General features: G+C 45.2%; 2 long non-coding RNA genes across 2 annotated transcripts in view; one reads left to right on the top strand and one right to left on the bottom strand.

Moving 5' to 3' along the window:
* The window catches only part of LOC144227381 (uncharacterized), a 69251-nt gene extending 45366 nt beyond the window's left edge, over positions 1 to 23885 (bottom strand). The window contains exon 1 of the long non-coding RNA XR_013333927.1: positions 23609 to 23885. This is a non-coding gene — a long non-coding RNA (uncharacterized LOC144227381). The remainder of the gene's footprint in view (positions 1 to 23608) is intronic.
* Positions 13005 to 17646, top strand: LOC144227380 (uncharacterized). The gene is made up of 3 exons (XR_013333926.1): positions 13005 to 15088; positions 16580 to 16692; positions 17184 to 17646. It is a non-coding gene; the product is annotated as an uncharacterized LOC144227380 (long non-coding RNA).
* Positions 23886 to 23936: the final 51 nt, after the last annotated feature.

Genomic DNA, 23936 nt, shown 5'->3' with positions numbered 1-23936 from the left:
GCGAAGGGCAGGATGGAGTGACAAAAAAAAAAAGCCAGGAGTCTGTGTGGTGACTCACCCATGCTCCCAGCCCTCCCCCATCTATCCCCCTGAATCCGCACAGGTTTAAAGAGCCCGCCTATGAGTCAGGCTCTCTCAGGGTGCACAGAGACCCTCTCAGGTTACTTTAAGTATTGGGGATTTATTGTAAGGATATTTCTGGAAACTGGGAGGCCGCAAAGCCTCAGGGTTCCATAAACACTGAAGGCAGATTGGCTTCTAGGAGCTCGGAACAGGACTCTGGACCTCAGGCAGCTCCAAGGGTCTGATTATCTCATCCTCTCTACAAGGGGGTAAAGTCCCTCCATCCTGGTGCTTGGCTCTCCATTCCTTCGTCTCTTTCTCTACCAACTCTGCTGCTCTGTGCCTACTGCATGTGGTTTCTGCTTCTTCATGGCCTCTGCTTACTTGTGGCTTCTCTCTGTGTCTTTTAGCTTCTAGTCACATGACCAGCTGCCTTTTCTCTTACCTTCAAAGTTCTCCAGAGAATTCAATCAGATCATTGTCACCATGGCCCATGTTAGTAGCGACTTTCATGCTGGGCCACCTCCTGGGCCACTGGCCAATAAATGGGCTGTCCTTAAGTCTGATACCTATCCCTGGTCCTGTAAGCAATAGCTGAGGTAACATTATGCCTTTTCTCCTGTGCCGAAGGAGACTGTTGGGTGGTAGGCTCTGTGTGTGTGTGTGTGTGTGTGTGTGTGTGTGTGTGTGTGTGGTGGGGGCAGGGCAAGGGTTTGAATGGGGGAGTAGCAGGTCTCTGAAGACTTGGCCTGTCTGAACTTTTGTCCTGGCAATAAAAACTATGGAGCACTTGGGAGGGGGGTGCTTTGAAAAGATTCCAAAGGCCTCTGGGTGTGTGTGGGAGAGACACTGATGCCCACAGCACTGTTTTTCCGATTCAGATCTCTCCATCAGGTTGCTGAGAGTGGTAGGCTTGGAGGGTACTGCCTCATTCCTACTCTTTCTTCCTTTTTTTTTTTTTTTTTTTTTTTTTGTTTCTGTAAATGAGAAAAGAAAGGGTGACTAGAAAGGTTTGCAGAGCTCTTTCTGGCTATAGGAGGTGATTTGCAGGTTGTCCTAAGAAATGGGCTCTACTGTGCCCCTGGATAGCAACACCACAGCTCATCTGAAACTTTGCCTTTTATTTACTGATTTAAAACGATTTTCTTAAAGATTTATTCATTTTTGAGAGACAGAGAGAGTGCAAGAGGGGAAGGGGAGAGAGAGAGGGAGACACAGCATCTGAAACAGGCTCCAGGCTCTGAGCTGTTAGCACAGAGCTCACTGCGGGGCTCAAACCCACAAACAGTGAGATCATGACCTAAGCCAAATTTGGACACTTAACCAACTGAGCCACCCAGGCGCCCTGAAGCTTTGCCTCTTATATACTAAACCTAATGCTTCTAAATCCTGAGGTAGTATTTGGAGCTTAGTAAGTGCTCAAATGTTTGATAAATGAATGAATGTTTGTAAATGAAAACATGAATTTGCCATCAGCCCTTCAAGGGGAGACTGACTAAGAGAAAGCTGAGGTTCTTTCTGGCTTTGGTAGAACAAAGGCCTAGCTCTGAATCCTGGCTTTGTTACTTGCAAGCTGTGACACAACGGGACAAGTTACTTAACTTCTCTGAGCCTCCCTTTCCTCAACTATAAGGTTAGGATAATGCTCACGTCAAAGTTCTTTGGGAAGTCCAAGTGACTATATACTTCCTAGCACAGGGTCTGACATTGGGTGCTCAAGTGTCCAAGAGCTGGGGGTACTGGGTCCAGCTCAAGGGGCCTGGAGGGTAGAAGCAGGCCATTCACCACATGTGGACATGGATGGACAGGCGCACTGGGAAATCAATGGGCAAGTCCACGTGCCAGCTGCTTGTCTCACCTCCACCTCCCGGGGGATTAGCGAGGCTGCTGTGCTGCGACTCGGGTACCAGTTCTAACAGGGTTAGGCTACAAATCCAGCCTTTGACAAACAGCGAGAGAACACCAGCATCCAATATGAGGGTAATGCCACCAGAAGTGCCAACATCTTGCACGGAGTAAATGAAGACTTAGTTAGAGAACAAGTCTGTGGGGCAGGTTGGGGGCAAAAGCCCAAAAGCCAGGAGGCAGCTGGATCTGAGAACAGGAAGCCCTGGGGTGGGAGGCAGATGCCATGCCGGGAGGGCGGTCTCAGACCGGAGGAGGCCAGGAAGGCCTCTCCTTCGTGTCTATCCCTCACCCATATCAAAGATGCAGCAGCTCCTGGAATCCCAACACGTGCCAGCTCATTGCCACGCAGGTTTTCTAGTCTGAGTCTGTAATGCAATGCACACAGAGGCGGTAGGAAAGGGAGTTTCCAGGCAGGAAAGGCACTAAGTTCCCAGAGCAGCTCCAGCTGTGATGCCTTGCCGGATGTGACTGTTGCCTGTTTATGTTCTGGTAGAGAGACAAGGCTGTTGCAATTGCCAGTGTCCGTCACTCCCAGTCAAAATCACCCTCTTCATCCTCATTACCCAGAACTGCTCCGCTTCTTAATGCTGATATGCTGGGGTCTCTTCCACCCCAGCTTCTGGTCCTGGTGGTTGTCAGCCTTGTGACCTTGAGGCCTCACTGCATCAAGGACTTAGCCTTTCCATTTCCTCTCAAGACCCCCAAGAAGGCCCCTCATGCCATCACTTGTTTCTCCGTGACACATTTGTGCCAACCACTGCTGCGCTGCTTCCATTCCTTGGGCTCATTGTCTGCCCCTGTCTGCCGCTGGAAAAGAGCCGACCTTGACTCAGTGTTGCTGGATGTCTGCTCTGCTCCTAGCTGGCGTGGCACACAGCTGCCGTGTAGCAGGATTCTCGCACAGAGAGTCATGACACCGAGGCTTTTCTTTCCAGGACGCAACTTTTATTCGTGCCCGCTCTGCCCAAAGAACTGAGTGGCCCACATCATGTGGCATAGATTTCTTTAAAAATACATTTTCTATTTCTTTGTCTCCCATACGTGGTAACACACATAAACATAGTCTAATTAAGTTGTCTCAGTTTACAAGGTCATGGAGGGTGTAGGCACCTAGGTGCATATCTAGGTGACCTTGAAGTCTTCTCTTTTTCTCTCTCCTTAGGGAGGGGTCCCTACCACAGCTAAAGGTCACACAGCCTTCTGCATGTAGGCTGGCACGGGATTTCTGATCTGCACTTGGTACCCAATGCTGCTGCCTGCCCAGAACCCTTCCCTGGACCCCAGCCAGCTTTATGTGCGGGCCCACAAAAGCTGTCACAAGCCCCCCTCCCTCCCNCACCCGTCCACCTTAGCTTTCTTTCCTAGCAACTCACTGTCTCCACCCCAACTCCCAGCAACCTCACTTTGTACTTCAAAGTCAAAATGAAGTTCCATTATGAGGGAAGACCTCACTCACTCTCTGGCCCCTCCAGCCCACTCTTCCTGGGCTTCTCCTCCCATAACAATGACAATCAGCAATTTGGGATAAAGCTAATACTCACCCACAGCATTGAGTTCCATTCCTTCTCCGACCCTCAGTGAGCTTCTTCCTTGGATGCTCCTCTCATAGCCCTAGGCTTTTCTTCATCTGTCTCCCATTAGCATTGAAACATGCATGTTCCTGGCTCTTTTGATAAAATGACAAAGCCCTCATCCGACCCTAGGTCTCTATGAAACTATGGCCTTGTCGCTGTTTCTCTTTACAGTCAGTGCTCTTGAAAGTGTTGTCTGCATTTATTATCTCTAAGGCTTCCCCTCCCATTCACTTCTCGACCGACCGTCACTGTCTGCTTTCATAGATCACACTTCCACAAGTGCCGTGTGCAACCCCTTCAGCTGGAATCGCTGCTGACCTCTGGATCATAAACCCAATGGACACTACTTCTCAGGTCTCCCGGACCTGAGGTTCCTCAGTGGGCTGCCATTGATTGCTCCACCCCAGAGATACAGTCTTCTGTCTTGACTCTTTGTGGGTTTCCTTCTATCTTTCTAGCGAGTCTTTTTCATTCTCCTTCCTGAGACCCTCTCCCTCTGTTCATCCCACGTAAAGATTAGGGTTTTCCAGAGTTCTATGCCTACCTCTGCAACTCTGGAACATAACTTTTCCTTGGGTGAGCAGATTCTCTTCAAGAATTCAAATGCGATTGTGATGCCGATGACTACCCACTGGATGGAAGGCCCAGCAGGTGTCCTTCCTGAGGACCAGATGGGACAGCCACCTCCCGGAGAGGCATCTCCTCTTGCTCCCCCAAAACAGAATTCCTTCCCTTGCCCCTCCAACCTGCTCCTCTCCTCTGCTCCTTTTTGTGATAAATATTATTTCCAATCACCCAACTGGCCAAGTTACCCATTATCTGAGACCCAGCCCTGACCAGTCCCAGTGGGTGCTTTCTCTGCTCCTCCTGCTTGCTTTTGATGGTTCATTCTCTTTTCTACCCTTCCCCACTCCCATCACCAAGTTCAGCTGATTCTACCTTCTTACTCCCTGTGGGGTTCATCTTCTTCATCTCCACTGCACAACTGTCCTCCAGACTCCCATAGTCTCTTGCTGGGATTTATGAGCAGCCTCTCTGCCTGCCTTTTCTGTCTTGGTGTGCAGACCACCCTCCCATCCATTCTCCACACAGCTGCCAAAATGAACTTCCTAAAATGCCAATCTGTTCATGACATCCTCCTGCCTGAAATTCTTCAGGGCTTCCCCAGTGCCTTCAGGATAAAGTCCAAACTCCTTAGCAGGGTGTCCAAGGCCCTTCACATCCGGTAGTAATATGAGCATGACTAGTGTTCAGACTTGGACAGACTCAGGATAACTCGGAGAGACTTGGGTTCAAATCCTGACAGCATTTTGGCTATGTGACTTTGACTAAGTTACTTAACCTCTATAAGCCTCCATGTTCATATATATATAATGATGGTGCCTCCATGTTCATATATATATAATGATGGTGCCTCCATGTTCATATATATATAATGATGGTGCCTACTTCAGAGGGTGCTGTGAGGATAAAATGAAGTAATGTATGCATGTCTATGTTTATGTACTTGTCTTTTTATCTCTAGTAAGTACCTTGCTCATTAAAGGCATGCAGCACATGGAGCCTGGTATTTATTCCCCCCTCTCTGCCTGGTGCCTGTCTGCTTTACACCCAAAGCCCTCTGATCCTGAGCTCCTGAGCTGCTGTCCTCCCCAGAAGATGCTGTGCTTCCTTTTCACCTCTCCACCCAGTTTATACTGTCTGCAGTTCTGTGCCCGCCTCAGCGCCTTCCTCTCTTTGCTTGAATAACTCGTCATAATCATTAGGATTCCTTGCCGGAAGTTTCTCCTGAGCACACCAAGACTAGCTGCTGGGCCTAGATGTTTCCAAAGCAGTCATTTCAAGCTCTTGTCAAGGCCTGCACTTCATTGTCTTACAGTTACCTTCTCAAATGCTCTTCCCTTTGCAAGGTATCTCCTCCAGGGTAAGGATCATGTCTTACTTATCTTTACATCCCTAGTACCTACATAATACCTCAGGCACACCAGGCTGTTAGTAAACATTTGCTGAATGAACAAACTTAAATATGGAACTCTAGCCAGGTGGTATTCAAGCTCTTACTCTCATTATTGATTTGCTTATAACATGCTCATCCTTGTTTATTTTTGTGTTCCTCTTGGGAGCAGGTGTTGTCAGCCCATCAGATTGTAAGCTCCCTGAGGGCAGGGTCCCCGGCAGCAGGTGCCTGTAGAATTAGCTTATCAGTGACTTTCATCACATATTGCAGACTGCCTGGCCTCTGAGGGAAGGGAACTGTAGTCATGAGTAAACTGGGTTTTCATCTTACTTTGTGCAAATCAAACTTAGTAGTCATGGAGGGTCCTGGGCTGAGGCACTGCAGTGGCACTGGTCATGAAAGGTGGCATTGGGGGTGGGAGACAGGAGAAATTTGAGAGGGGAGGTATAGCAAAGTCCTGGAAGAAATGCATGGTTTCCTCTTCTGGTTAGCTGGCAGAATTGTGGATATTTGCCCCCAGGGACTATTAAGCAAGGATTGACCTTTGCGGTGAAACTGGTTTTAGTTTTTGTTTCAAAATCTTTTTCCAGGCAACTCAGAATGTCCCTGAATGTCATTTCCCATCAGTTCATGAGTGAACCTGCCTGTTTGTAGTTAGAAAGACCCCTGGGGGTTTCTTCTGCCTGACGATGTGGGTTGATCTTGCTTGCCAGCCCTTAGCATGGTAGAATCCTACCATCTCCTGAGTTGTTAGAAATTACCAGAGTATTCATTACTTTTGATCTCTAATAGAAGTGGAGATAGATTGCAAGCAATCTTCAGACACCCCCGTCCCTCTACCCTGTTGTCCTGCAAGAGCCAGGGCATTATTATTCTCTCTAGCCATACTGGTGGGACAAGCTTGCCTCCCTCACTGCCCTACCCAGCAGTGTGTCAGGCTACTGATTCCTGGGGAGGGGAAGGTGCAGGCATCCACTGAGCTCCCCTCTCCCAGGAGAGCCCAGTGTCCCCAGGACACTCTTGTTTGTTATGCTCACTCTCTTCCACATCCTGTAAGTGTATGATGTACGTGGAGGACAAGGGGTTAAAGACTGATGAATTTTGTGCTTTAGATTCTCCTTTTAGACACACGTTTCCATGTCAGAGCTTTTAAAGCTGGCTTTCTGATAATCTGCTAAGAAATTGAGTTGGGCTTGGGTTAGGATGAATGTGTTTTGTCTACTAAGAATCTAAGAAATTTTATAGAGGGAAGGCCTCATTTGGGTACCTGGTCTTAAGAGTGACTTTAATAAAAATTCCTTTATCCTCTCTCCCAGCACAACACTGTGAGTTTCTAGAGCAGAGATTCAAATATTTTCTGGCCCTACTGGGAGCCAAGCACCTTGAAAGGAGCTTCAGCTACAAGTGATAGCTGTATAGGTTAGGCAGACATCAACACTTCTTGCTAGGAGTCAGGGTGTTTGTGAATGAGGGAGGTCGAAGCTGCTTTTCCAGAGGCTTCTAAAAAGGACAAACTTTCAGCTGTGTGGAGTGAGAGAAATGAGGACCCCTGTGGGGCAGTGGAGGACTAAAGCAGCTGGTCTACCTGAGGGTGGAAAATTTCTTTGAAGTCTGATTCTCTGCTTGGATTAGGTTCTGCTACTGGCAGGTTTATAAACAGGGAAGCAGGAAGTATCTGTGAGTTGGTTTACATTTATATAGAAGGTCCACAGGTGCTTGAGGCCCCTTATTAGTACACATATGTTCTCTCTCTTCCTCCCCCATCTCTATTAGGGCAGGAGTTTTGCTCAGTGCTGTGCAGAGAAGTCATGAAGTGAAGCAGATTGAATGGGCTCCTGCCAGAAGCCTTTTCAGGCAGAGGCTTCCACAGCTGGGTCAATCAGAATAGCCAGTTGCGGGATGACTTCCCTGGGGCACTGATGGCAAACCTCCTATTTTTTCCACTTTCTGTCTGACAAAGCATCTGGGGCTGTTTGCAGGTTTTAGGGTTGTTTGCAGGTTCGGCATAGCATGCAGCTCAATAGGTACTAGGCTTCAAGTCTGTCCGTTTGGCAGATGGTGGAGGTAAGAGGGACCTTCAGGAGCTGGGCCCACAAGGCTTCAGCCTTCGAGAAATCAGGCAAGACTTTTAAGGGAATCAACATCCTGTATTGTCTTTCTTTCCATAAGAGCTTATATTAGTAGGGTGAGCCTAGAGTGTGATTGATTATAGGAGAATCAATTTTCCTTAGAGTAGTGCTGGAAGTGAAGAGAAAGCTAAAGGAAAGGGGGTAGAGACCACTTTCTCTGTGGGGCTGCAGTGCTTTATTTACAAGGTTTCAAAATTATTAGTTCAAAAATTAATTTTTAAAAGCCACTTCCTAATCGTTCTCCAGAATAATGAAAGGCATTGAGCCTAAAAATAAAAGAGGAAGGGACCAGTTTTTAGATGCATGCATGGATGCATGAATGCATTCATTTATTCATTCAACTAGCATGCATAATCATCTTCTACGTGTTCAGCACGGGGGCAGTCATTGAGAAGGAAGTGAACAGAAGGTGTAACCCTGACGTCTTGGATCTTACAATTGAGAAATCAAGAGGCACGGCCAGGAAATGGTTAAGCATCTGCAGCACAGAAGGGGGAAGTAGCTTGAGTTTCTTTATTCCACTTGGTTTGGACATGGGGTGCCCCTTGTACCTGGCTTTTCCTGCAGCAGATAATCTTATAGCTTTTATGTTCTGAAACATTCTATTCAAACCCTTTTGATGGAGGTCTTTAAAAGGATAATCTCTTTTGCCTTATAAAATAGAATTCACAGAACACAATTTAATCTCTTTGTAATGGTTTGGTTCTAACTTGACCTTTCCTTAAATGTCCCCCCAAATTCTCTAGTTGTTGGTGCTTCTTTCTTCCAAACCAATGGCAGTCATTTCTTGTCAAGTTCTAGCCGCTACTGTACCCTAATTGGATGTAACCATTAGAATTGAACATTGACTGGAGAAATAAAAGAACTATTTTTGTTTAATGAGCAAGCTTAACTTTATATTCAACTTAAGGGTAATAAGCTTTGGCTTGGTGGTTGGAGTGTTGCATAGACAATGTGATAACTACTCTCCTTACTTTTCTGAGTGTTTTTCTTCCCTTAAGCTGTGTTCTGCATAATCACAGTTGTTGGATGTAACTTTTGGCTAAGTAGGACAAAACTCTATAAGATGAGATGTCAAAGTCAGTGACACTGTCCATAATGCTGTGAATGTTTAAATGAAAAAAAAAAAAAAAAGAAAGAAAAAGATTCCCTGTGAGATGGAAGGCCGCAGGAAAGTTTTCATGGAAATAAAACTTAATGCGACCTTAAGGACATGACAGGGCTTTAGTGAGTTGTGAAGAAGTGGCTACATTTTTCAGAAGGGGTAGACTGAACTCTCCAATGGAGCCTCTTTATGATATAACTCTTCATGAGCTTATATGTGATGTTATGTCATCTACCCTGCCACCCCATGTAGAGATTTATTCTACAGAACCTTGGCTTGGGCTGTAGGAAGCCATGTTGCATTTGCTGGCTGTGAGTGCCTCCTGGATTGTGAGCATGAACTGCAGGATGGAAACTTGTACCATGGCTTTCACTCAGATGACATAAAATGGTGCAGTATCCCTGAGCTTCTATGTGTCCTTCAATGGCAGAGGAGGAACAAGACTGGTTTCATCTCTTCCTTACACTGTCAAAGGCCCATCCTCTTCACTAGAATCCAAATTTTACTAATACTTCTAAAGATTACAAAGTTGCACTCAACATCAGGAGCCACCAATGGTTATTAGCTCATGTGGGCATCTGTTATTAATGAAAAACATTAGGGCCTTTTTTTTCAATTTACCAATCCTTGAAAGATCTGGAATAATAGGTAAAGACAAGAAAAGCCATGCCAGTAGGCCCTGGCTAAGATTCTACCATCTGATGCCAAATTCTACACTCACTTAAAATGAGAGAGGGGCGTGTTGAAGGCAATTGTTTAGTCAATTAATCAACAGTTTTTCAAAGGTAGAAAATTTTCAAATAAAACTTACAGTGGAGCATGAGAGTCCATTTACTCAACCAATAACCCTTTATTGAGAACATATCACGTCTCTTTGTTTAAGATGAAGGATTAAGCAAAATTGGCAATCTCACCCTTCCGTCCCAAATTCCCATATGCAATGATAAATATTTCCACAGAAATAACATATATTTTATTTAAAAATGTTTAATGTTTATTTTTGAGAGACAGACAGTGTGTGAGTGGGGGAGGGGCAGAGAGAGATAGGGAGACTTAGAATCTGAAGCAGGCTCCAGACTCTGAGCTGTCAGCACAGAGCCTGATGCAGGGCTCGAACTCACAAGCTGTGAGGTCACGGCCTGAGAGGAAATCAACAGCTTAACCGACTGAGACACCCAGGCGCCCAAAATGCCAATATTTTTAAAATACATTCAGCGCTAGAAAACAAGAAAAAACATTTTTGGTAAGTCAGAAACTGAGGAATCCCTGAAGAATGGGAAGTAGTCAAGATCTGATGAAGGAAGCCACAACTCCATATGCTATGTAAGATTCCTAAAAAATGGGGTCCTGGTCTCAAAATAGAAAACATGGGGCAGAAAGAAGCCTATAGTAAATGACAAGGCAAGTAGTTGGGGTTGCCAGGAAGATGATTCCCTCCACACCTCTACATTTGGCCCCTTTCGGACAGTGAGTAATAGAGATCACTTGGTTGTTTCGGTCAGAGAGGCAGAGTAGTGCTCCAGATGGCCAACATAACTCAGGAGAAGGATTTCTACTTCTGTACTCCCTACTGGCTCACTCTACAAACAGTAAGCATCTTCCCTCACATATGTTGGAAAAGCTAAAGTAAAACTTGCCCCATAGTACATCCTGTTCTTTCCCTCTATTGACCAAGTTAACATGCATTTTCTGATACAAAAATGAGCATGTATGTAGGATTCACCAAAAAAATGTATGGAAAACCAATAATATGAAAAAGAAGTGCTGACTACAGTTAAAAAAAGTTCACACCCAAGGAAATGTTAGTAGTCGAAGCAGAATGGGACTTTTCTGGAGATTTTGGAATAAGTACTGCTGCTGGGTTGGTAAAAAATCAGCCAAAGACCTTGGAAACTAAAAATGTTCACAAAATTTAAAAACCAACAGATGGGCAGGATCATCAAAGTGGACATAACTGAAGAGTAAATTAGTGAACTGGAAGGTAAAACTGAGGAGTTCTCTTATGCAGCCTGAGAGATCATGAGATTAAAATATGGAAAGAAAAGTTGAGATTTGGAGAGCATATTCAGATATTTTGGTATCTGTCTACAAGAAGTTTCAGAAGTTGAAGAAAATAGAAAAGAAACAATACAATAAAATTTACCAGAAGGTTTAAAATAATCAGTATAAAACATAAGTCTCAAGACTCAAAGATGACAAATGAGAAAATACCTGTAACTGGATACATCACAATAATAAGGTTAAAGGAAAACTATTTAGAAAAAAATAAAAGAGAGAGTGGGGTGCCTGTATGGCTCAGTCAGGAGAGTATGTGACTTCTGTACGTGACTTCTGATCTTGAGATCAAAAGCCCCATGTTGGGCATGCAACTTAAAAAAATTTCTTTTTTTAAGAAAGAAGGAAAGAAAAGGAAAAAAAAGAAAAGAAAAAAAAAGAAAAGGAAAAAACTTCCAGGGAAGGAAAAAAATCTAAAATGGAATAAAAAATGGAATGAGAACAACAGCAGACTTCTCAGTAGAAATGCTAGATGCAAAAGGCAGTGGAATTGTATGCACAAAACTGGGGAGGGTGGGGAAGATATTGAACTGGAATTGTATACCCAGGAAAATTATCATTTGATTGTGTATATCACTTCTGACCTAACAGGTTCAAACAGTTTACCATTTACTGGCTCCCTCTATAAAAATCATTACAGGTCATGAAAAATAGAAGTGGGATGGGAATAGGAGCCAAGGACTTACTTTTTGCTAATGGCACATACTCCTGTCTTAGACAAGGGCAGTTTCAGTTAGTTTGCATCTGGTGGAGGAAGAGGGAACGTATCTGTTCTCTTCACAGACAATTGACTAAATAGAAGCAAATGCCCCATCCAGAAGGTATGAGCTGAGCTGCCTGTGTACGTTCACTGTATTAATGGTATTAACGTGCCGATTGCGCAGGCCATGTTGGCAATCTCCTCTCAATCCTGATCCAAGCCCTTGCTTTTGTCTCTGAAGCGTGAAGACCTATGGCTACGGGTTGCCATCATCCCATTAAATGTTTTCTGTCTCTTACTTCTCAAATCCATCCCATTAAGTGTTCAGAGGGGATGAGGTTGGGGAAATGAACTCTCTCCCTAGACTGATGCTCTGGGTCGCAGTAAACATGCCTCCGTGACTTTGTTTGATTGGAAGCAGTACAATGGCAGGCTTAAATCACTCAGAACATCAGGTATACGCCCAGTTGAGCAGAGATAAGCATGGCCTGGGCCTCTGGGAACTTTGCCCAGCTCTCCCCAGTTTGGGACACTGCCAGCTCTCCTGGATGGAAGGGGAAGACCAGTCAGGAAGAAGCCCTGACAACCTTGGGATGGAAACTAAAAACAATTATTGGAGGAGGCTGTAGGTACCAGAAGTCTAAGTGAATCCACAAAGTGCTGCTTCAGGAAGCCTCTTGGTGGGCATGAGAGGGGCATATGGGGCTGCCCCACAGGTCAGCAGAATTTGAGCCAAGGCACAACAGATTCTGACTAGGAAGTGGTCTGGATCCTCTCCACAGAGAAGGGTTTGGAAGGTTTTTCAAAAATTCATATGTTATTATAATCCCCACCCCCTCAAATTTATATCCCCTGTATAATTATGTTTAAGAAAAGCAAGTGGGGCTCATGTTCCTGATGTGAGTTTGTGCTTCTCTGGCATCTTCTCCCATTCGATGTTAGGCCTGGCCCTCTCTGGAGCCTAATCCTCTCTCCACCCACATGAGCCTTTGTCTGGTGATTCTCCCTGACTCTCCAGATTGAAGGGAGGCTAAGATGCAGCCATGCTCAATCACTGGTCTTCAGAAGAGCTCTAGGAACTTGGCTAATATATTTTAGTCCTTTTATTATAATCTTAGATTGTACAACTTAGTAGGGGACCCTTGAAATCACATGTCCTGTCCCCTAGCTCCAGGTGGTACTGAATTAAAAACATTTTTTTTTAGTTTATTTACTTTGAGAGTGAGAGAGAGAGCAAGAGCAAGCAGGGGAGGGGCAGAGAGAGAGGGAGAGAGAGAATCCCATGCAGGCCCTGCACTGTCAGCACAGAGCCCAATGCGAGGCTTGAACTCACGAATTGTGAGATTATAACCTGAGCCGAGATCAAGAGTCAGATGCTTAACCGACTGACCCACCCAGGAGCCCTAAGCATGAATTTAAACTATTTTCCTCAGATAACTCTCTTCTCTGCTTAAAAAAAAAAAAACCTTAAAGAAGTAGCTATTTTAGTATCTCTTGGGAAGGCTTTCCTGTGTTTCACTTGCTATTTGCCAAGAAAGGTTAAGTCACTCCCCTGAAGACTCACTGGACTTCAGGACCAGCCTGAGAGTTGTTCTCATTCCTTAAAGAGCTTTGAGTGCACATGACCTCATGCCATCCTTGCCTAGGGAAAAAATTAAAAAAAGATTGCTTGATTCTTGAACCTGCTGTGGAGAGTTTTTATATGTTATATATTAGTGTCAGGTTAGACCCTCAGATGTTTTTATTCATGCTTCAGGCACTGTATGCCACTTTAAAGCATCTGAATGGAACCAGAGAAAACTATGATAGCAGGGGCAGAGGGTAAGAAGTGTGATGAGGAAGGTGGTGGAGGAACAGGCAGCTGTTTATGGCTGCCTTGCAAAGAGCCTGGAGTCCCAGTCCACAGATGCATTTCACCAGCCTGCCCTTTCCATGTGCCTGGATAACCCTAGCTGACATGTTTCTCCATAAACTTGCAGCTAGACAGAACTTCTCTGCAAGTCTCCCTTGGACATAATTTTTTAAAACAAACGATTCCTACTAGGATACCATGAGCACTTGAACTCCTCAAGGTGGTATTTAAAACTTGTCTTTTTTTTTTTCCCAAAGAAAAACAACTATGAATACAGGTAGGGTTGGGTATTTATTCTTAGGGTCTAACTGCCACTTGAAACACAAGCTTTCCTAATACTTTTTCCTGGGGACAGCATCTCTACACTGAATGCCAGTCACAGTGTTCATAATAATAGCTTGAAAGAGTTGAAAGTGACCCACAAATTCAGCTTGTCCCAACTCCTCACATTACAGAGGAATAGATGAAAACCAGAACTACAAAGAGTTGTGAAGGCAGGGAAAAACCTTAGTCACCCTCTCCTTTTGCTCAGGGGTCTCTGTCTTGACAGCTCTCCACCCCAGGGTCTTTAGCAACTCGTGACAGAACAAGAGCTAGAATTTAGTCTCCTGATTCGAGTTCAGTACTTTATTTCTGTCCCTCCCCACGAGGAATTCCATGCTTTTTCTGCAGCCTGTAGGCCAGGCCACAACTTAGTGATGAGCAGAATGAAATAAGTGTAATGGTTTTAAAAAGGGCAGGATGACTTTCCACAAATCCTGTTCTCACCAGTCTGTCACTGCTGCTTGACCTTCCACCATTAGAGATTCATTCTTTTGTAACTTGGAGGTGACATAGACTTCCAGATTCTCCTTTTGCAATGTAAATACCTCTGGGAAGGCACCAACAGCTGATAGCTAACAAACTTCAAGGGCTGTTTCCCCAAGAGCGTTAATAACCAACAGTGTGGTAATATGATGGAGGGGAAGCCGAGACAGAGAAATTATGGAATTCATTGAAATTGGAGGACAAAGTTGGGGCTGATGTGATAATGGGTCCGCCCTATTGTAGACATTCCATAAATGCTACTATCTACCCATCCAACTAAATATAGAAGAACATGGCCCAGACACACCGGTGAGAAATTTCCTTGACAAAGCATGAACAAATAAGACAGTGCTGCCCACACCCATCTCCGATAAGAAGATGCTCAGCCTAGTGCTTTCTGTGTAATGGGCATCCCGGCTTGGTTGGAGCCAGGTCCCTGGCCCTCCCCCAAGGCTTCATTTGCAGGAGTTGACTGACCATCGTGGGCACTTCTGTTTATGGCTGAAGAATGGAGGAGTTTGTACTATTTTATGTGTGGAAGACAGAAGAGGAAGAAACTGAGCAACAGAAGGGATGGTGTGTCATTGGCATTCGCCCCTGACACTGGGCTTTGTGCCCTTGCAGAACAATGGAAGAGTTTGGACCAGAAGCAGAAGGGGCTGCTTCTCTAAAAGGCTTGAAGAGACTTGGAGTGCAAGGAGTGGGCTTTGGGGCTCACTGAGTCAGCTCCTGCTTCTGATGACATCTGGAAGTTGCTGGAAGTGCTGGAAGACTAGCCTTGGTACAGCTATCAGCATCCTCATGAGGGATGTTGTCAACTTGGGCAATGGCAAGGTTCCTAAAAGCAACCTCAAAGTCATTGGACATTGACTAAGGGAAGCCAGAGATGAAAAAGGAAGAGGAAGAGGAGGAGCAGGAAGAGGAGGAAGAGACTCATTGTGAGTACATGTGATGTGGTTCTACAGGGTCTCCTAGAAACCCTTGGGAGGGTCTTTATAAAAGGAAAGGGTGGTAAGGGGATTCCCTGTCAAAAGAGGGGCAAAGAGGGGCGCCTGGGTGGCTTGGCCAGTTAAGCATCTAACTTCGGCTCAGGTCATTATCTCACAGTTCGTGAGTTCGAGCCCTGCGTTGCGCTCTGTGCTGACAGCTGAGCCTGGAACCTGTTTCAGATTCTGTGTCTCCCTCCCCCTCTCTGCCCCTCGCCTGGATTGCACTCTCTCCCTCTCAAAAGCAAATTAACACTTAAAAATTTAAAAAAAGAGGGGCCAAGAATGGGAAGTTTGGGTAATTGTTATTTAGTGTGAGGAACTGGAGTGGCCTGGCTATACTGGAGTTCCTCTTATATCATTTGAACCCTGCCTGAGATGCCAGTAGACACAAATAAACTCTGATCTAGGGCCAGTGAAAGGAGCCCTTGGCCCTGGTTGGAGAAAAGTCCAGTAGCTCACTGTTGCAATCTCCCTCTTTCTCATCCACCAAGATTTAGGTGATGATTCTATAAGACTGGAAAGTTTGTTCCAAACTCAGTCTGGGAAAAAGCAGTAAGGAAAACAATGTCATGGACTCCATTATTCAACTAGCAGAAAGAAGGAGGAAGCCCAATCTTGTATTAACTAGAGACAAAATGAGGCATAAGGAAGTGGACTTGGTTTGTTCAGAGCTTCTCAGAAGGCATAACCTGAAACTTCCAGGCCTTATGGACCCAGGGTTTATAGACCAGGAGGAAAAAATACAGATATATATTTTTTTTCCAAAAAAAAAAATAAATAAATAAAGGCCATCTTTGCAGGTTGGAAAAGAGTGAGAGCATATATATATGAAGTTCTTTTGATAGCGTTCTCTCCCTTCTTAATCCACCACCCACCTGCTAAAGTGCTGGATCTTTCCTTCCTTCTTGCAATTAATCCCACATTCATTCAGGATGCATTAACTAAGTCCTAATGTAGTTGTATGGCAGATTTGCCCACTGCATTGGCTGAATTTTCCAGAAGTTAAAAAAAAAAAAAGCAACATCCCCTATACCTGCAAATAAGGTATGCCACCCAGAATGACACCACTTAGGGCAGTTACTAAGCAGATGTGACAGTAAGAACTGCAGCAAGAATATAGGTTGATAGCTGCCATTTAGATGGAGGTACCCTGTCTAGAGCCATTGCCAGGTTGACAGATACTCTGGCCTCTGGAGGTGGCTTGTACTTGTATACTTTTTTAATACTTGTACTTGTGGCTGAGAATAACATAGCAGCAGATGCAGTTTTGCTGAGTTAAGTCGGTCACATCCGGCCACATGATGTGACCATCATGCCCATTTATTGAGGTCTACGATGAGCCTGATTCTGGGTCAGTCACTTTACAACAACCCTGAAGTAGGTTTTACCAGGTCCACTTTCTTTCTTTTCTTCTTCTTCCCTTTTTTTTTTTTTTTGCAGATGGGAAATTTACGGCTGGATTGAAAACCAGGTATGTGAGACTCTGAGGTCTGTGCTTCTTCCACTCGTGGAGTCAGAAAGACATGGGCTCTGAGGATTCAATCCCTTACTAGGTGTGTGACTTGAGCAAGCTCTTTAACCTTTCTGAGCTGTCTTTTCCTGATCTATTAAACAGGGATAACAATGCAACTAACATCTAGGGATGGTGTGAGAACTCAGTGGGGGTAGTGTATAGAGTGCACTCAGCACAGTGCTTAGCCTGGAGTGGACACTTGGCCTGAAGTCACTATTCTGAGGTCACTGGGCTCTTTTTCCCTTTCAGGAGGGCTTAGGAGAAGAACAACATCCACAGGAGATAGCTCGTAGTTTTGCAAGCAGTGTTTCCATCCCAGGAGAGGGAAGCCCTTCCCTCTGGAAAGCCACAGCTGCATTTGAATTAAGTGGTTAGCTGGATGGTCCAAGAAATTGAAGTCACTCTTCTCTTGCAGTGTGATTTTAAAATGTCACTTAACCTTTATGCATTTTTTTCCTGTGGTATAACTTGAACAATCCATGACCCAGACAGGTATGTTAGGTGTGATAATTGATTTGTTTTCTCCCATAGATGAAGGAGCCACAGAGTGGATTGTTACTGGCAGAAAGGACGACTGTGGCTGGCTTCTCCAGCAACATACCTGGCTGCTTTCTGGACCATCATCTGTGACCATTATTGTGTACTGTGGGACAGCACATTAATTTGAATATGCTTTGAAACCAAGAATCATGAGACCGGTAGAAATTCTATTTGCGTGTATCTGGATATTTAAAATGAGTCAAAGAAAAGCAATTTTTGGATAATCTGCCAATATGCATTATTTGGGCATCGATACAGGTCATTGAGACTTGATGAGGTCATGCTGACTACACCCAGGTAGTTTGCGTTGTCAAGAAATTCATTGGTTTACACACTGAACTCTGTCCTTTGACAAGTGCTGGAGATATGACGTGATGACCATTATAGTGACTGGTTGTGGTCTTCGAGGCTGCTAGAATCAAGCAGTACTGTTAAAAAAAAAAAAAAAAAAGAACTCCTTTTGACCTCTGGTAATCTCTAATCACAGCCCAGCACTGGAGTGAACATTGTAATGAGTGTTACCTACAAGTATCATTTGTAAATTCTTGGAATGAGCAGAAACGTAACTTTTTACTCAAGCTCTCTTACAAGTGGGAAGGAGACATTGTTTTACTCTTCAGTCTTTGTTTTGGCCATTAGAGTTGCATTTTGGTTTGAGATGCATGTGACCAGTCTTTGTTGTCATTTGGATGTAGTCAGACTCATAATTTGTGCCACACATAAAATGACAAAGCATAAAAGGGAAGGAGGGCTTGTCTCATGTAAACCCCTATTTTTAAAGAAGAAGAAATGGGCTGAGAGAGGTAAAAGGGGCTTTCTCAAAGCCACCAACCTATTTAATGATGGAGCTGGGACTAGAGCACAGGTCTGCTGACCTTTGCAGTGACACTCTTTCTCCATATCACACTGTGTGTCTTTCTCACATAGGTAGACATGGTCCTGTGTGATGAGATGCTGGGAAGGAAACTGACTTTCATTTGAACACTATTTCCTAGGAACTATGCTAGGTGTTTCATCTACATTGGCTCATTTTATTGTCACAAGCTTTCTGGCAGAGAGATCACCATTAAGCCATTTTCACACAAATGGAGAGGTTAATCTACTGATCTGTAAGCCTACAAAGACCATGCTTTTTCTTCTGGGAAGAGAAGAAAGAGATCAGTGTGGTTAAATGGTACAGGAAGGAAACAGATGGAATCAAGCGCAGCTTTGTTTAACTGTCTCCACTCACTGTGCATTTTCAGGTGGGGCTATCTATACCTGAGACACCAGACATCAGACCTCTAGGGCAGGTCATACTGTGTTATGCTCCAAGTGACATCAGTGTATAACACATCTGGCAGGGAGGCAAGATTGACCATTTCTTATCCATAAAAGTTTTGGAAACACACAGGAACTTTGGAATCTTGGTAGAGAATGTGTCCTCAGAGTTACCTGAATGGAAGCTACTATGCTTCCCTATAACCTCAAGGATCTCCCTGTCCATATCAATAGATACTTTATTTTTGGTAAGACTTATGTGACTATAAACTATTGATTATAGCTATATCTAACCTATTAGAACCAATCCATATAACCCCTGATAGGACCTGACCAACTACTCTTCCTGGAAGAAAATGTGTCATCAGCGTAGGGATATGTCATTTCATCTTCTAGTCTAGCATGCCTAGCACAGTGCTTGGATCATAGTACTTAATGTAAGGGCTAATAGAAGTAAAGGTGTCTTGAATTATTGCACTGGATACACTGAATTGATTCCTAGTTAGCTTTAGAGGACTTAGGAGAGACTTTCCAGAAAAAGGTAACCCTTTATGAAAGATTTGAAAAGGAAGAAAGGAGTGGAGTATACAGTTTCTGGCAAGAAGAAAAAACTAATTTCTGTTGTGATAGCATTTTAGAAGGAAGATTTAAGTGCCTTTATGGTTGTACTACTATCTCCCTCTTTCCACCTCTCTGAAGAAGTGGTTCCATCATAGGCCACTGAGAAAATCTAGATGTCTTTTAAGTCCTCCTTACCCCAAGACAAAGGCAGGTAGTGACGGTATTCAGTTTTTTAGAGGCACAAAACATCAAGAATTAAGCTATTAATAAAGAACTACTAAGAAAATACCCCTCAGATATTGTTAGAATAATCAAACCAAATGTCTTCATATCCAGCACAAAACAACAATGCATTAATTTACTCAGATATTACCAGAGTGAGAAGGAACATTCTGGTTTTAACAACAAAAGAAAAAAGCAAAAGAAACCTAGACTTTGAAGATATTGGGGACACTCTTGCGAGTTCTTCTTTGGGATGTAGTGTAAGAAATAATTGGGCCTTGGATTAGAGAGAAATAGGACTGCAGAGAATTTTGTACAGGAAAACTGCCCAGGTGTGGGGCTGCCTGGAGGCTCCGCCAGGTAGCTAGCTGGCTGCTGCAGCCTTGGCTGGGCTCCCAGCTGGACCAGAAGACATTCAGAACACTGCTGGGTTAGCTGCCATGAGGTGGTGATGGATCACGGCCGTGGCCTGATTCTTGAGGAGCGTGCCTTAGCCATATGTGAGCCCAGGCCACATGTGAGGTTCTCTTAGAAAGAGGAGGGGGAAACCACAGGACATGTCTTATACACCTTTCATTGCAGTAACCACATTTGAATGAGCCAGAGTCCAGGCTTTCTCAGACAGTTAGAGATTGCATCCTGATTGCAGGGGCACTGGATTTGGGGAAGCAGCAAAGGCAGTGTTGACTACCTCCTGAAGGTGAGCTACTACACAGTCTTCACTTCCTGGAGGGCTCAGAAATGAAAGGAGACCATTCTGGAGTTGCAGCATGGAGTGAATGGAACCTCAGAGGCCTTGCTCCACCTAGGGTTTGCAGTTCCACTGCAACAGCTATGCCAAATAATTAGTCTGAACCCTTCCAGTGGCAGGAAACTCACTTCTGTGTGGCATCTCGAAAAGGCAGATAACTTTTCCAATTATAGCCCTTCCCAAGAGTCTTATTCCAACCTTTTCATGCTGGATAAATCATCAGTACATTTTCACGCTCAAGAACTTTGTGGCTCTCAAGAACTTCTGTGTTAGAGATGGAGCTTTCTATACTGTGGGAGGTTCCTATAGTTCTGGGGGGCCCTTTCTATAACATAGAGACCTTCTTTCTCTGTGGGTACTTTCATCTTTTCCACCTATCCTTGTCCAATTGTTCTTAACCATGGCTGCGCAACAGAACCAGCTAGAGAATTAAAAAAAATTCTGATGCCCAGGTCTCACTAAATCATACTCTCTGGGTGTTGAAGAAAAGCACTGGTACTTTTTAAAGCTCCTCAGATGATTCCACCTTGCTGCCAAGTTTGAGAACCATGGTATTGTTCACAGAATCTGGTTAACCTCTTGAAGGTCATGCTATAGAATAAAGCATACTAGATTTGAATCCTGACTTTACCACTTGGGACAGTTTCTGTGTTTTTGTGTTCTCATTTATTTTGTTTTGTTTTGTTTGTTTTTTAGGGATAATAACAGTACTTTCCCAAAAAGAGTTGTTGGAAGAACTGACATGTGGACTCATTAAGTCTAGATAAATCTCTGGCATGTAGTAAGTCCTCTATAAAGTTTGACTCAGAACCTTGCACAGGGCCTAGCAAATGTTAACACAACATTTGTGGTCTTCCCAGGAGCCAGGCATTATCCTAAGCACTTTACATGTACTCTTCAATACATTTTGTTGCACTGAAGACATAAGCAAAATGTGTCGTTAAGACATCTTTACCTGGTAGGGCATTTTATTCTAGACTATTTAACCTACATCTTAGTGAACTCCTTGTATGTCTTGTCATCCTATGTATCTTCTTGCCCCCCATTAAATCCCTTCAAAAGTGCTTCTATGAAAGTTCTATACACTTTCAACGCATTCAAGGTAGCTAAACTGAGAGTTCCTCAATGGTCAGTCCAATACTTTTTGCTGCCTGTTGTCAAGCCTACTAATGAGCTAGGCATCTAACAGAATTCTTTGCAAAATTCTTTTAATATTGTAAAAATTGTGTTGACATACTTATGAAAAAGAGACGGCGAAAGACTGAATTCCTGTAAATAGTGAGGTAGTGGGGATGCCTACTATTTTCTAGACACTGTTCATGCATCATCAGTTCTCACAACCCTAGGATATGAGTGTTCAGGTAATCTTTTGCTGTGTAACAAGACAAGACTTAGTCTTTTAAAGTAACAATTCTTTTGCTTAAATTAGGTGGGAATATAGCAAGAACAACTCTGCTCCAAAGTGGCTCAACAGAGGACTGGACTATACACTTTCAAGACCACTCACTCCAGCCATTATGGAACCACTTTGGTGGCCTATGGTCTCCACTCACAGCCCCAGGCTGGCCCTGCATTGGGGGTTGGAATAGAAAACTCTTGCCAGGAGAATGCAGCTCTCCATCTCAGCCTCTCCACTCCTCATTCTAAAGGGAGCCGTGTCTGTGCTTGGGGAGAAGCCAAGCCAAGCAAAAGATTTCAACAGAGAACGGAGGAAACACACCCACTGAGGTTCTCATAGCAACATAATCACGCACAGGCAGCAGCCTATTTCGGTGGGAGCTTGTCTCCGCTCCCCTCCTCCCTGGTTAGTCACAGAATGGATGCACTGCACAGGCAGAAACAGTGTGGGGTAGGGTGGGGGAAAAGTGTAGAACTGAAAGTCAGGAGGCTGGGGAGCTTCTCTCAGATGTTCCCTCAGCTGGCTGAAGGATCATGGACAAATGGCCTCCTTTCTCTGATCTCAGAGTACTTATTGGTAAAATGAGAGGATTGGACCAAAGAGCCGTGACGATCCTTTCCTTTCTGATTTTCATCGATTGTAATAGTACTGAGACTCTGGTAGAGGATGAGATGCCTCATAATCTTTGGTTTCTGAGAAAGCTGCTTAGGGAAAATGCAGTTCAAGAGGGTAAAAGTCATTCTTTAGATTCATCTCATTCATTCCCGTAGAGCTTTCTGCATGTGTGAAAGGGAAGGAGGATGACCAGGTAGGTGTTGCCAAAGATTCTGCTTACTCACCCCCAACACTAGTCAAGGTCTGTGGTCTGAGTAAGAAAAAGGTTAAGGAGTTAGTCTCTCCTTATAGTCTCTTTCCCAAACACAACACGCACACACATGCATACATGCCCAATAACTCAAGCCTGTTGCCCATGATCTTTTCACTCTTTTTACTCTCCACTCCTCCTCCTCCTCTCCCTCCTCCACTTAATGCAATGCATCCTCTCTTTCTCCTAGGACCAGGTGATGGAGGCATTTTTAGATTCTGGTCCATTTCTTCAACGGACCCCGAGGTTAGCTGAGGACAACCAGGCGCACATTTCCTGGCTGTCAAAGGTGATAAAACAAATAGGGCACGCATGCGGAACTGATCTCCCTGTGTAACTACACGGATGAAGTGAAGAGAGCCAGGGTGCTCAAGGAGCATCCTTTAGGTCCCTGTCCTTGACTTGTGGGCTGAAAGCTTGAAAGTGCAGCTGTCTTTGAAGGAGTCCAGCCTGAGTGGTCTGTTGCAGAGGGAGAGACAGAGTGCCCCCCATGTTCTATTTCCCACCCGCCTGACAGATGGCCAGTAAGACAGAGAAAAAGAAGCTCTCAAAGTGAAGACGGGAATGCATTGTATAAAAATTCACACCCCCTGCTGCCGCCCAAACTCCCTTAAAAAAGGATCAAGAGAATCCTAATGGGTACGTGACATCCTCCCTCTCTCCCATAAAAGGACTTCAAAATCTGGTGACCATGGGGGAGGGGTGAGGAGGGAGAAGAGAAATGTGTGGGCAGGGGGCTGCTAGGGAAGACTAAGGTAAGGGGAGCAGGACTGCAGGCTCATCCAGTTGACTTTCTCCTATGGTCTCTTCCAAGCCACCTCTGGCTGAACCTTTGGCCCAACCTCTCAACCTGAGAGAAGCTTGGAGTCCCAAGTGCCTGGACAGGGACAGTGGAAGAAAAGGGGAGATGATAGCACACTTAGCCTTAGAGTTGAAGGAGTTAAGGACCCTCCCTCATCCAGACACCCACCCCTTCGCTTCCGAAACCATAATTCGCCAAGGAAGGAACCAAGAACTGACAGAGGATCTGGGGAGTTGGGGGTGGGGTGGGATGGGGGCGAGGTAACGATGGCCCAGTCGTGTCCAGAGCTTGTCCTCGGTGGGAGGACGCACACCGGGGTCTAAGGACCTGCAAGAACCCAGCTCCGGCGCCTGCTTTCATCGAGTCTCCCGCGTGGCCCTGCATCGTCCGCGGAGCCCTTTGCCCGCGCGCAACTTGTCCACAGCGCCTGGGAGTGGAGGCGGCCAAGACCCCCCTGGAGCCTGGAGGAGGCGGCGGGCCCGGGGGCGCTGGGGGCCCTCCGTCTGCGCCCAGCCGCCGCCCGCTCGACCGAACCTCCTACCCCGCCCCCACTCACCCGGCTCAGCCCCTAGGAGAGACGCGCAGGAAGCGTGTTGCTTCGCCCAGCGGATCGGCAGAAGTTGAGAGGAGTTGGTGGCTCTGCCTCCGGCCGGCCGGACTTTGCGAGCAGCCGGGAGAAGAGACGCCGCCGCTGTCGCGGAGACTTCGGGGCTGCCTCCCTCCAGCTTAGCCCGCAGCGCGGGCGGAGAGGGGCGGGGAGGGGGTCGGGTGCGCGAGAGGAACTTGAAACTGTGTGAAGGAATCCGGAGCAGATGAGAAGGGAGGAAAATAAAACAAAGTGGAGACTGCAGAAAAGACTCAACCGTAGTTGATTGTATCGGCTG

The sequence above is a fragment of the Crocuta crocuta genome, unplaced genomic scaffold (genome assembly GCF_008692635.1).
Source record: "Crocuta crocuta isolate KB4526 unplaced genomic scaffold, BGI_CrCroc_1.0 scaffold72, whole genome shotgun sequence".
NCBI lineage: Eukaryota > Metazoa > Chordata > Mammalia > Carnivora > Hyaenidae > Crocuta > Crocuta crocuta.
Note: the sequence above shows the minus strand (reverse complement) of the source record. Positions and strands in the feature narration are given on the sequence as shown.